Source organism: Heloderma suspectum, chromosome 17 (assembly GCF_057233095.1).
Source record: "Heloderma suspectum isolate Gila_16-S chromosome 17, 16-S_ref, whole genome shotgun sequence".
Lineage (NCBI taxonomy): Eukaryota > Metazoa > Chordata > Lepidosauria > Squamata > Helodermatidae > Heloderma > Heloderma suspectum.
The window spans coordinates 11579873-11590734 of record NC_139474.1 but is presented as its reverse complement, the minus strand read 5'-3'; positions in this window follow the sequence as shown (position 1 = coordinate 11590734).

Genomic DNA, 10862 nt, shown 5'->3' with positions numbered 1-10862 from the left:
GGAAAAGCAGACCTTCGGGGCTGACCCAGAGGGGGTGGGCATGGGCACTTGGGGGGGGCACCACCACAGGGAAGGCTATCAGCCCGCAGAAGAAAAGCCTGATGGGGCTTCAAGCCATGTGTGAGCTGAGGGGGGGAAGAGCCAGCCCCTCGGAGAGAGCCCGTGCTGTCCCGGCACCCACTGAAGGCCAAGCTGAACCCCAGTTTGTGCCTGCAGGTGGAGGGAAGCTGGGCCCACATGGGCCCCCAGTTGGCCTTTCTGTGGGGAAACCGCCCCTGTGAAGGTCGTGCCCCCTCATCTCTGCCCCTTCAGATGTAGCGCCTCCACACACCCTTTCTGGGCCTGCCCTTGACGGTGGTTTCTGGGCTTGGCCCCACAAGTGTCTCTGAGCCCTCCCATGGGGCTTGCTTTCGGGGCCTTCTGCTTCGGGGGTGGGCAGGCAGCATAAAGGGTAGGGGGTGATATTTCAACACGGGAACCCAGAAGAAGAATAGTTCTGGGGCCCTTCTCCCTCGGCATGGCCTGTGTTTCAAAGGCAGAGGAGGAGGCCGAAGAACCAGGCCCGAAGGACCCTTGGCGTGAACGAAGGAGCGTGCGTTCAACCACACACAAAAACTGTGCCCTCCTCCCCCGTAACAACAGCTCTGGGCAAATAACTTTTGGGGATGCTCCTTGAGGAGTGCTCCCGCCCGCTCCCCCACCGCTGCTGTCTCTCCCCTGTCCTTAGGAATATTTTAATGCGGAGATGTTTTATCTAGCGGTATTTCTGTCTTCCCCCACCAACCCCGATTTGTGCAATATGCATCTCAAGATGTGTCGTGCGAGTGCTTGTAGCCGTAGAAGCCCCGGTTCCGTGGGAGAGCGAAGGAAAAGCCAGCTTGGCTGCCCTCCCCGCAATTCTCCCTTCCACCATCGGTTTGTCTCCTCCGCCCCAGAGACAACAGGTTGGCAGACCAAGCCCTGATCTTGCTACTACTGCCATAAGCTCAGCTTCTGAGCTGGGGGGGGCGGCACAGGGAGCACCCCCCCACACCCTTCAGGCACTCCCCAACCCTGGCTCAGGTGACCCCCTTGGCTGAAGGTGCACAAAGGCCTTCCGGGGACGTTTGGTCTGACGACTGCTCCAGCACCCTGTTTCAAGGTGAGAGGCCCAAACCGGACTGCTTTGGATTAATTTCAGGGGGAAGATCTACTGTTCCCTGGTTCTGTCCGCTGCCGTTCTGATCCCCGATCGTAGCTAGTTAATCATATGCGTTCCAGCCAGTCCGCCAAGCAGTCGATTAACTCTGCACACATCTGCGTACAGGAAAAACACTATCGTTCTAAAGGGCGGGAAACAACATTCCCGAACCTCATGCCGGCCAGACATGTTGGCCTACAACTTCCATCATCCCCAGCCACCATGGCCATTGGAATGAATGGAGTCACAGCCCGACACGTCTGGAGGGAACCAGACTGGGGAAAGCTGACCAAAGCAGCTAATCAACTGAGCGCTGCAGCCCTTAGTTTATTGACAAGCAGTAAAAGCAGATTCAGATGTCCAGGAATGGCACATATTGTAGCCCAGCCTTCCCTTAGATGTGTTGGACTGCAGCTCCCATCATCCTTCAGCACAGCCAGATGAAGGATGATTGGAGCTGGCGCCTCCAATATGTTGGACTACAAGGTTGGGGAAGGCAGATTTTGCTTTAGGGGGACTCTGCCATCAGGTGTTTGTACGTTTCGGTCCTTCCCCTATAACCCAACCCCCTGGTTACAGAAGCTAATGTTTCATGGCTTTCCACATACAGAAAGGGGTTGTTCTTGTTTTCACATCAGATGTGTACTAATTGTGATTTGTGACACAGAAGCGTGGTTAAAGTGTGTTAAGGGGCATCAGTTCACAATTTCGTGCCTGCACCCTCAGGGCACGTGCTCAAGGCCAGCAGTGTAGCAAACTTTGGAAATGCAGAAGTTCATCACGATATGTGTACCTACACACCACCACAAGAAAGAACAGTACCCAGCATAACACCCAATGTATTCGGATCAGCCTGATTGCAATCCTATGCATAGTTACCTGGGAGTAAGTTCCATTGAACTCAGTGACTGGGTTGGGACAATCATGGAGGGGGAGTTAAGCCACCGTGGCTTATCTCTTCCCACCCCCAGGTGCCTCGCAATCACAAGTCGGGCGGATTTGCATAATTACCGCCGGCAGTGCAGCTTGTCATGCGCAAACCCGGCCAGGATGGCTTTTTGCCATGGGTCACAAGCCACCCAGAACCCTAAAACAATCCATGAAAAGGAGGAGCAGAAGATGCTACTGCCAACTTACTCACCGGCTCTCTGCCTGTCAAGTGGTAGCAATAATGAGAAAACAGGAGGAGGAGTGAGAGAAGATAGTGATGATGGTGTTGAGAACGTAGAACCCCACAACAGCCCGTGGGTTCTGGGTGGCTTGTGACCCATGGCAGCAAGCCACCCTGGATGGGTTCGCACAACTGCTGAGAGCAATTACGAAAATCCCCCCCGTCCCCGAGCACATGACCAGCATGTTCCGGGATGGGTGGAATAAGCTACTGTAGCTTATTTCCCCTCCATGATCTTGCAAACCTGGCCAGTGATGCTTCTGCCATAGGGGTTCAACTTGTAAAATACATTGAAGTTGAACAAAAGATCTCCAGCCAGCTGAAATGCAACCTTTAGCTTTTAATTAGAAATGCAAACAATTTTGCAGAGAAGCATTACCATTTAAACCACCAGGGGGAACTGGGAAATCCCATCAAAGAAACAGAAAGAAGTATCCAACCTCTGCTTGTTAATTTTTCTCATTTGACTTCCTCTATGCTAATCTATCACAAACAACAGTAAAACTTGAAAGCCTCATTATCACCTCAGTCAATTGCCAGAGCAAGGAAAGTCCATCAATTACCCCAGCATTCTGGCAAATGATGTCTCCACTCCTGCTCTGAAAAGAGTCCCGGAGATGCATTCCCCCACTACTACACCACTGCTCAAGGCCACTTAAATACACATTAGTCACCCCTTAACACACTTAAAACATCGCTTTGTACACATTATCAGGAAGAGCAGTAAGAGGGAGCAAAATCTGCTCCAACTTCAGTGTATGTTTACGGGCACTGTGCAATTGTAGGCAAGCATTAAAAATTGTGAATATGGAACCAAAAGGCAGCAGTTGCTCAAAAGAGTCAGACAGTATGTTATTGGATATGTCCTCCTGGCTCCTTTTGCATCCAATAATGGTCCCCACTCTGGAAGGAAGCATTCCGTGGTGGGATTGTACCTCTCCTTCCAGTCACATAACCCACGTCACAAGAGAATGCCCACTTTGGTTTTTTAAAATACATTTTAACCAGGTGGGCATTGCCTAGTTGTTTTGTGGGTTCCCTTTCTCCCTACTTCCCTCTGTGCATCCTGCTTCCTGTTGAGAGCAGTTTGCAGAGAGCACTGCAAGGAGTGAGACTTCCACTCGGTCATGCCCTGTGGGTGGCATGACATTGAAGGAGGAGGTGGGAGAACTATATCTGGACCTTGTCCTTGCCCTTACTGCCTCCCCACTCACACTGTGGGTACCTATCAGAGATGCCCATCACCAGCAAAGAAGGTCATAACAGGGTAGCGGAGTGCCCTTTGTCCAGTCCACTCCTTGTGCCTAAACACTGCCAGAGTTGGTCAGTGGTTCTGATTGGGCCCAGGGCAGCCTGCCTTCCTGAAAAGCCTGCCTCCCACACAAGCCGCCTGCCCTCTCCTACAGGAGCATGGAGGCGCCCCTCTGAGCCCCAGGGCCCCACTTGTCCTCTCCAGGAACCAGTAGTTTGCGATGTGCATTCAGTGTGGCTCTGTCAAGCGGCCAAATTTTGCGTGAAAAGGTGTTGCTTTCAGATCCGCCCATGTTACCAATTTCAAGTAGAGTAGCTCCCCAGAGCCTTTTAGATTTCCCCTTCTGACACCCTCCAGTAGAGAGCCAGCCCCACACACGCACGCACTTCTCCTGCTGTGCTGTAGAACGCTTTTTCTAGAGCCTGGTGCCAGGGAGGTAAAGGGGGGGGGAGACGCAACACATCCAGTGTCGTGCAACCATCTTCCCCAGAAGGGGGAGGGGATCTTTGGTGCAATCTGCAACAGGACCAACCCCCTCCTCTCTTCCAGGTTGCTGCTAAAACAGACCCCCCCACACACTGTACAAGCGCTAGGCATGTAGGGCAGCCCCAGGGCAAGAAACGTCCTGTGTCAAGAGTGGACTTCCTTGCCAGGTGGGCCTCTAACAGCCTTGGCCAGCCTGGCAGGGCATCCCTGTGGAGTTGCGTTTCAGGGGGAGCGACCAGTACTGCCTTCTTGTCGTCATCCCCCCCTCAAATCCTCCCCCCCCACCCCAATCCTCATAGCTCCTCCGGCAGGAGCTCCCGGTTCAGTCATGTAGGTTCAAAACATTCCAGAAGTTCTTGTTTACACTCGACCAGGTGGAGCCATCTGTAGCTGCTGTTCCCATAGACGTGAAGTTGGAAGGGGAAAGGGGGGGAATCCCCCCCCCCGATTTGCTCTGAGCAGACCCTGTGCACTAAGTCACAGCTGTGTCCACACTGGAATCTTCTACTGCTGCTAGCCACACTGCCAAGGGTGACCCCTGTCTCTGAGGGCAGGGAGGGTCCAGGCAGCTGCAACATCCAGCACTCAGAAAAGATCCATGAACAGACCCTCCCCTCGCAACACCCTCTTCATGGGGTCTCCTTGCCTCATTTGTGCTGGCTTGTGGGAGAAGCCCACGTAGCAAAGGATGATGGGTCTATTTGCAAAGCTGCTAGAGTCAGTGGGGAATTCTAGTGTCGGGCGCAACCCGGATGAGCGCAGCTGTTCATGTGAGTTTGCGTGCGCGTCTCTGTCATGCGAGTGTGTGCACAAGCGTGTGGATGTGTGTGCAATCTAGTCACCAAAGACCATGATTCATCACCTTTGCACTCGCATTGCTCAGTGTACAGAGCTTGTAGGTTTCATATCACGAGAAAGTTTTAAAGCTGTTCTCTTTATATTATATATATAATTTCATTTTATTTTGGTCGTTGTACCTAACAGATTTCAGTAATAAAGAGAGACTCGGAGCTGCTTCTATAGATTTGTAAATAACTGCCGATAATCGGTTCCCCAGCATTACATACCCGGTGTGCCAGGGGACTGCAGATGTTTGTCAAGACCTCGCGGGATGGCAAAGACAACAGGCTGGAGAGAAATGGGGTGGATCAGAAACTGCCAGGTCGATGAAGCAAAATGACCAAAGGTTCCCAAACTGCAGGCAGCCAGATTCTGTGACCCAGAGGAAGGTGGCCGTCCATCCAAGTGGGCTGACAGAACACAGCCCATAATAGGGATCAAATAACAAGGCAGCAATTGGAGCGAGACCTCAGGCAGCCAGTTCGCACCAGAGAATAAGTTGCTCAAACTGAGACGCAAACACTTGAGGCTGAGGCACTTTTATAGGGCCTGGTGGACTGGGATTGGCCCTTGGGGAGTCAGTTGATGGAGTGTTCAGGCAGGCTGGTCCTGCTGCCTAGATGGCACCCTTGAGCCACAGTCTGGTAGGCTTGCAGGGTAGGGATGGTGGAGAAATCCGCCACAGGCTCCAATGAGGCCGGATTCTATCTGGCCCCTCAGAGTCCGTGGTGGAATGGACTGCTCCCCGCCCCCAAAATCCTCCCCGGACGGACCCTACCGGCTGCCAGCCAGCCCAGGTCCGTCCGCTGCTGCTGTCCATCCGTCCTAAGGATGGACAAAAGTCCCTTACCTGGTCCCGCAGCTTGCTTCGTGGTGGGGGGGAGGCGCTTTGGTTCTCCCCCCGAAGTTCAGGCCAAGGGGGAGGCGCCCCGCCCGGCCAAAATTCAGGCCGAGGGGGAGGTGCCCCGTCTCCCCGGCCGCGAAATAAAAAAGTAAATTAAAAAAACACACACACACACGTGATAGGCTACGTAACGATTTATGTAGCCTATCATGGCCGACTTTGGAAATCTAGCCGTGATAGGCTACGTAAATCGTTACGTAGCCTATCACGTGTTTTGTTTTGTTTTTTAATTTACTTTGTAATGGTGGCGGCGGCAGCCGGTCGGAAGACCAGCCCCCGCCCCCGCCGAAACGCCGCTGGGACCCGCCGCCGAGAGGGACATTCAAAGGAGGTAAGTCCCATCCCGGGGGGGGGGGGCGGAGAATTTCACCACCAATTTCGGGGGGCCGAATGCGTTGGCATTCGGCCTCCCGGAGATTCGTGGAGAAATTCTCCGCCATCCCTAATCCGTCCTCTTCCCTTGACTGCGCTGCAAATGGCATCCAGCGTAGGGGATGCCATTTGCATCCCTGCTCTTTTCGGTGATAGGCTACGTAAATATTTACGTAGTCCCCTACGTCGGATGCCATTTGCGGCCGCAGCCCGGCAGCAGACGGAAGTCTGGCTGTAGACGGGCCCGGCTGGCGGTTCTGCAGACTCACCACAGAGTCGGCCAGGCTGGATTCCGGGGGGAGGGACGGATCACCTCCCCCCACCCCGCGGATGCCCAGACTGGACTGGTAGGTGGGGTTTCGTACACCCCTATTGCAGGGGAAACTGTTGGCTGTGCAGGAATGCACCCGATCCTGGCTTCTGGGAGTCCCCATTTCTGTTTCTCCCCCTCATACACACCCACTGGCACCTTACGCCAACGTTCAGGGTAGCGACTCCCCAGGTCAAAAGCCGGGGCTAATGCTCGAAGCCTCTTCAACGAAACCTAGACGTCAAATGGTGATGTCTCATTGGGTGGCCTCGAGTTGTGCTCATCACCTCCTCCTCAACTGAGGGTTTCTCAGCAGCGTCCTCTGTTCCCTAGTGTGTAGGGATAAATCGTGACAAGCCCCATAACCATGCCCCCAAGGAGAGTCCAAAATTGCAGGCCGCTGCATGGATCCATATCAACCAACCAATTCTAACTGTTTTCCTCTCCACCCGGAGCAGGCCTTTTGTCCAGCTAACAGAGCTGAATAGCTTGTTCAAGACCAAGCCATCCCACAATACTTTGCATTACGACAGGGATAGTTCACAGTTGTGCGGTGACTGGGTTTGCATGGCCACTGTGGCTTATTGACCACCCCTACATGTGCTGGTTGCATGCTGCCCAATTTAGCTAATTACCCTCGCCGGGCATGGGGCTCCCTGAAATGTCTGAACCCGACGAGGGCAGCTGGCTGGGATGGTGAACAAATCCACGGCGTGTCATGGGGTTGCTGAGTGGCTTGTTGACCACTCCAGCCACCCACCCTTGCCGGTTCAGATGTCATGGCAAGCTGCACCCGGCGAGAGTAATTGGGTAAATTGGGCAGCACACGCAGGGGTGGTTAACAAGCCTCTGTGGCTTATTGACTGCCCTCGTGTTATGCAAACGAGCCCATGGTTGCTGGGAAAACACATGTCTCCCCCAGCTGCTGTGAGGATTGCAGCCAAGCACAGAAGGAACAGGGAAGTCTGAGAGGTGGCTGATGACGTCAACGTTCCTGCTAATAAAAAAAAGGTCCCAGAGCCTTGACCATGTGAGCCCTGGCTGCACTGCACCACTGTCTCGAGGAAATGTTGCGAGTTGGGAGTACCGCTGTTCGGAATTCCAGCCAGCCATGTCCAGTTCCAGAATATTCTATTTCCCCTCTCTGGTTTCCGCCCCACCCCGACAACAGTCAGTCAACGTTCCATGCCCACTGAGCATGCTCAGTCCTCCCTGAGCTGTTGCGGGGGGTCCCCCTTGACATTCTCCCCCCCCCCCGCCCCACATATTGTGGGCACTTCCGAACTGATCACTGACAGAGGGCTTTTGAAATTAGGCCTTGGGCTGCATGCAGAACTAGAGACGCAGCGTGCCCAACCCGGGACATATTTTGGTGGACCTGAATGCTGCTTCAATCCTAGAATGAATTGTGGAACTTCTCCAGAATTCAGGAGGAGCAGAACGCTGGGCAGAGCAGGACCATGGAACATTGAGGGAAGGAAATGCGGGGAATAGGATCACACCCAGCATTAAGAGAAGGCCAGCGCCGACAATGCACCCCTTTGCAAACGAAGACACAGAGCAGCTTTCTTCCTGCCTCAGTCCCTTCCGTTGGTTGGACAAGCAAACTGGGTCTCTTCTCTTTCTCCTGGCTGGATTATCGCTTCATCCATATTGTTTGCCTTCTCGTTTTAATCAAGGGGCTGGATAGCAGCATCGGTGGTGATTTTTCCTGATTGACTTTTGGACTTCCAGCATTAAGTAGATTAAATCAAGGTCGGGCAATGAACTAAGGGGACAGAGACCAGATTGCTCTTGGGCCAGCATAAGGCCAGCAAAACTCCCTCTCTCTCTGTCTCACACACACACACACACACACACACACACTTTCAAGCAGGGCTGGCACCAGGGGTCAGCATCACTGGGCATCTGCCAAGGCCCACACCCCAACAGTGGGACCACAGTTAATTCTTAAAGCCTCCTGGCTGCACACATGCCTTCTTTTTCTGGGCAATGGTGTGGATTGAACACAGGGGGCAAGTAGCAATGGAAGTGGGCTCACTCAGGCAGGGGTCCACTGAGGGCATCTTGCCCCTCTCCCCTCCAAAAAACACCCTGGAGCCAACATTGCATTCACGAGCTTGGGTGAAGAAGAGGGAGGGAACACACATTCCTAGCGATTTATGCACAAGCCAGTGAATCATAGAATCCTAGGGTTGGAAGGGCCTACAAGACCATCGAGCCCAACCCCCTGCTCAATGCAGGAAGCCTGATTCCCGGGCAGTCTCCCATCCAAGGACTAACCAGGGCTGACCCTGCTTAGGTGTTCAGATGATGTCTCCGCTATGGCTGTTAGGGTCTGGATCCTTCAGGTCCTTTTTTTGCGCTCATCAGCCCAAATTCCCTTTTGGACTACAAACCCCATTGTCCCCAGCCAATGGGGTGATGGGAGTTGTCGGCCAACAGATCTGAAGGAACTCAGGTTTGGACAGCACTTCCTCGCCCCTGCATAAGATGCTATTAATGGGATTTATTAATGGGAATTTGACTCTCCAGGCACAAAGCCATATGAAACGCAGCTTCAACCTGGGAATCCATGGAGGATATGTGGTTTACTTTTTGCCGCCCTGGAGGCACCATCCTGAGGAATTGCTGGTGCCGGGCCTGCATTGCCTGGCTCGTGTGTACTTGTGCAGGGATCAGCCGTGATTAACGGGTCTCTCTTTAATTTGATTAGCTCAGATTAGCAGAGGAGCTGAGCCGATTACGAAGTTGAGAGGTGGGGCAGGGATGGGCTACGTTCGGACAGACTGGCCTCCGAAACTCCTGCCTAGTTGGTCCTCCCCCAAAAGAGGACGCGAGCGTCCACTTCCGTCTCTCACCAAGAACAGGGATGTTTTGTGGGGCATAGCAAAAGGTGAGTGCTTCCAAACCCCAGCCCTTCCAAGTTCACCCTCCCTGTCTATGGTGGTTCATCCAGAATTCAAAAAGCTGCCTTCAAAAGGGCCCACGCTTAGGGTGGCCATACGTGCCACATGGTGGAAAGGCATTTGCAATTCTGCTTGTAGCTTACATACAGCGGAAGAGCAATGATGAATGGCAGCAGGGACTGCTCAGCCAATAAGAGAGGCTTCCCCCCTCTCTCCCTCCTTTTCTCCTTTCTCCTGAAAGCCCAGATACACCTGCATTTCAGGAGCAAGCCTCACTGACCACAATGGGAGTTACTTCCAAGTAGACACACATATGCTTGTGCTGGGAAAGACCGGGGGGGGGGGATGGGAAACCAGCCCCCTTTCTAACCAGATGCTGCGCAGGATCTCTGTAACGAAGGGTCGAAGTAGTTACTTCCCTATGGCAATAAACCCAACCAGAGCCTTGAGACTGGGCTTTACAGCACTTAGGGAATTGGGCTTTAAACTGTGCCAGTTCAGTTGAGGGGGATCTCTGCAAATTCTGATGTGGGCATTCAGGGGAGAAGCCTCATTGAGCACAAGGGGAGTTACTTCCAAGGAGACACTAATGGGTTTGCACAGGGATGGGAAACAGACAGGAAACACCTCTTGACCGGGGTCCCGGTGAAAGGCACACCCTTGGGCAGGGCTGGCCGACCCGAGGTCAATGCGGGGGTTGGGGCACACAGCAACTCTACCGGGGAGAACGCAACTGAAGGAACAGAATCGGACATCAAGCAGCCTCAGGAAATCCAGGTTTTTCGCTGATAAGCTCCGGGGTGGCTGCTGGGTGGCCGCAACGTCATTTATCCCTAACGACCTCCAAACACGGCCAGCTCAGAGTCAATCGCTCATGGGGACAGCCCCCAGATTAGAAGACTTTCCCTGGGAAACAGGAAGCTGATAGACATCCCAGCAAGGTTCTTCTTACATTTTTACATGCGTTTGTGCGTCACATGGAGTTTGAGCCCAACACCCTCCTTTTCTGATTAGGATCCTCCAATTCTGCCCCACCCCTCCCCACCCCTCGGCCCCCACGCCAGGGTCCAGAACTGCTGGCCACTAGCCGCAACCGAACGCTGGAAGGCCAGAGAAGGGTTACTGGTTGCACTTGTGGGGTTGATTAAAGAAGATTTAGAGGGGATTATGGCATCATGGCAGGTCTGGAACAGATTGGAACTCATCAGAGGGAGGGAGTGTGTGCACGCTGTGAAGTGGTGTCAGAAACGGCACAAGGGTCTCCCAGAAGAGGAAACATTGGGGGGCAGGGAGAGACTTGACCGTGGGGGTAGAAAGAGCAAATTGTGCACCAGCTTTACATCACCACATACCTGCACTGGAACCCTGCATTGTATTAGGGATGGTGTACACACTCTTGCACGCGCACACACACTCACACACACACACTAAAGCAACT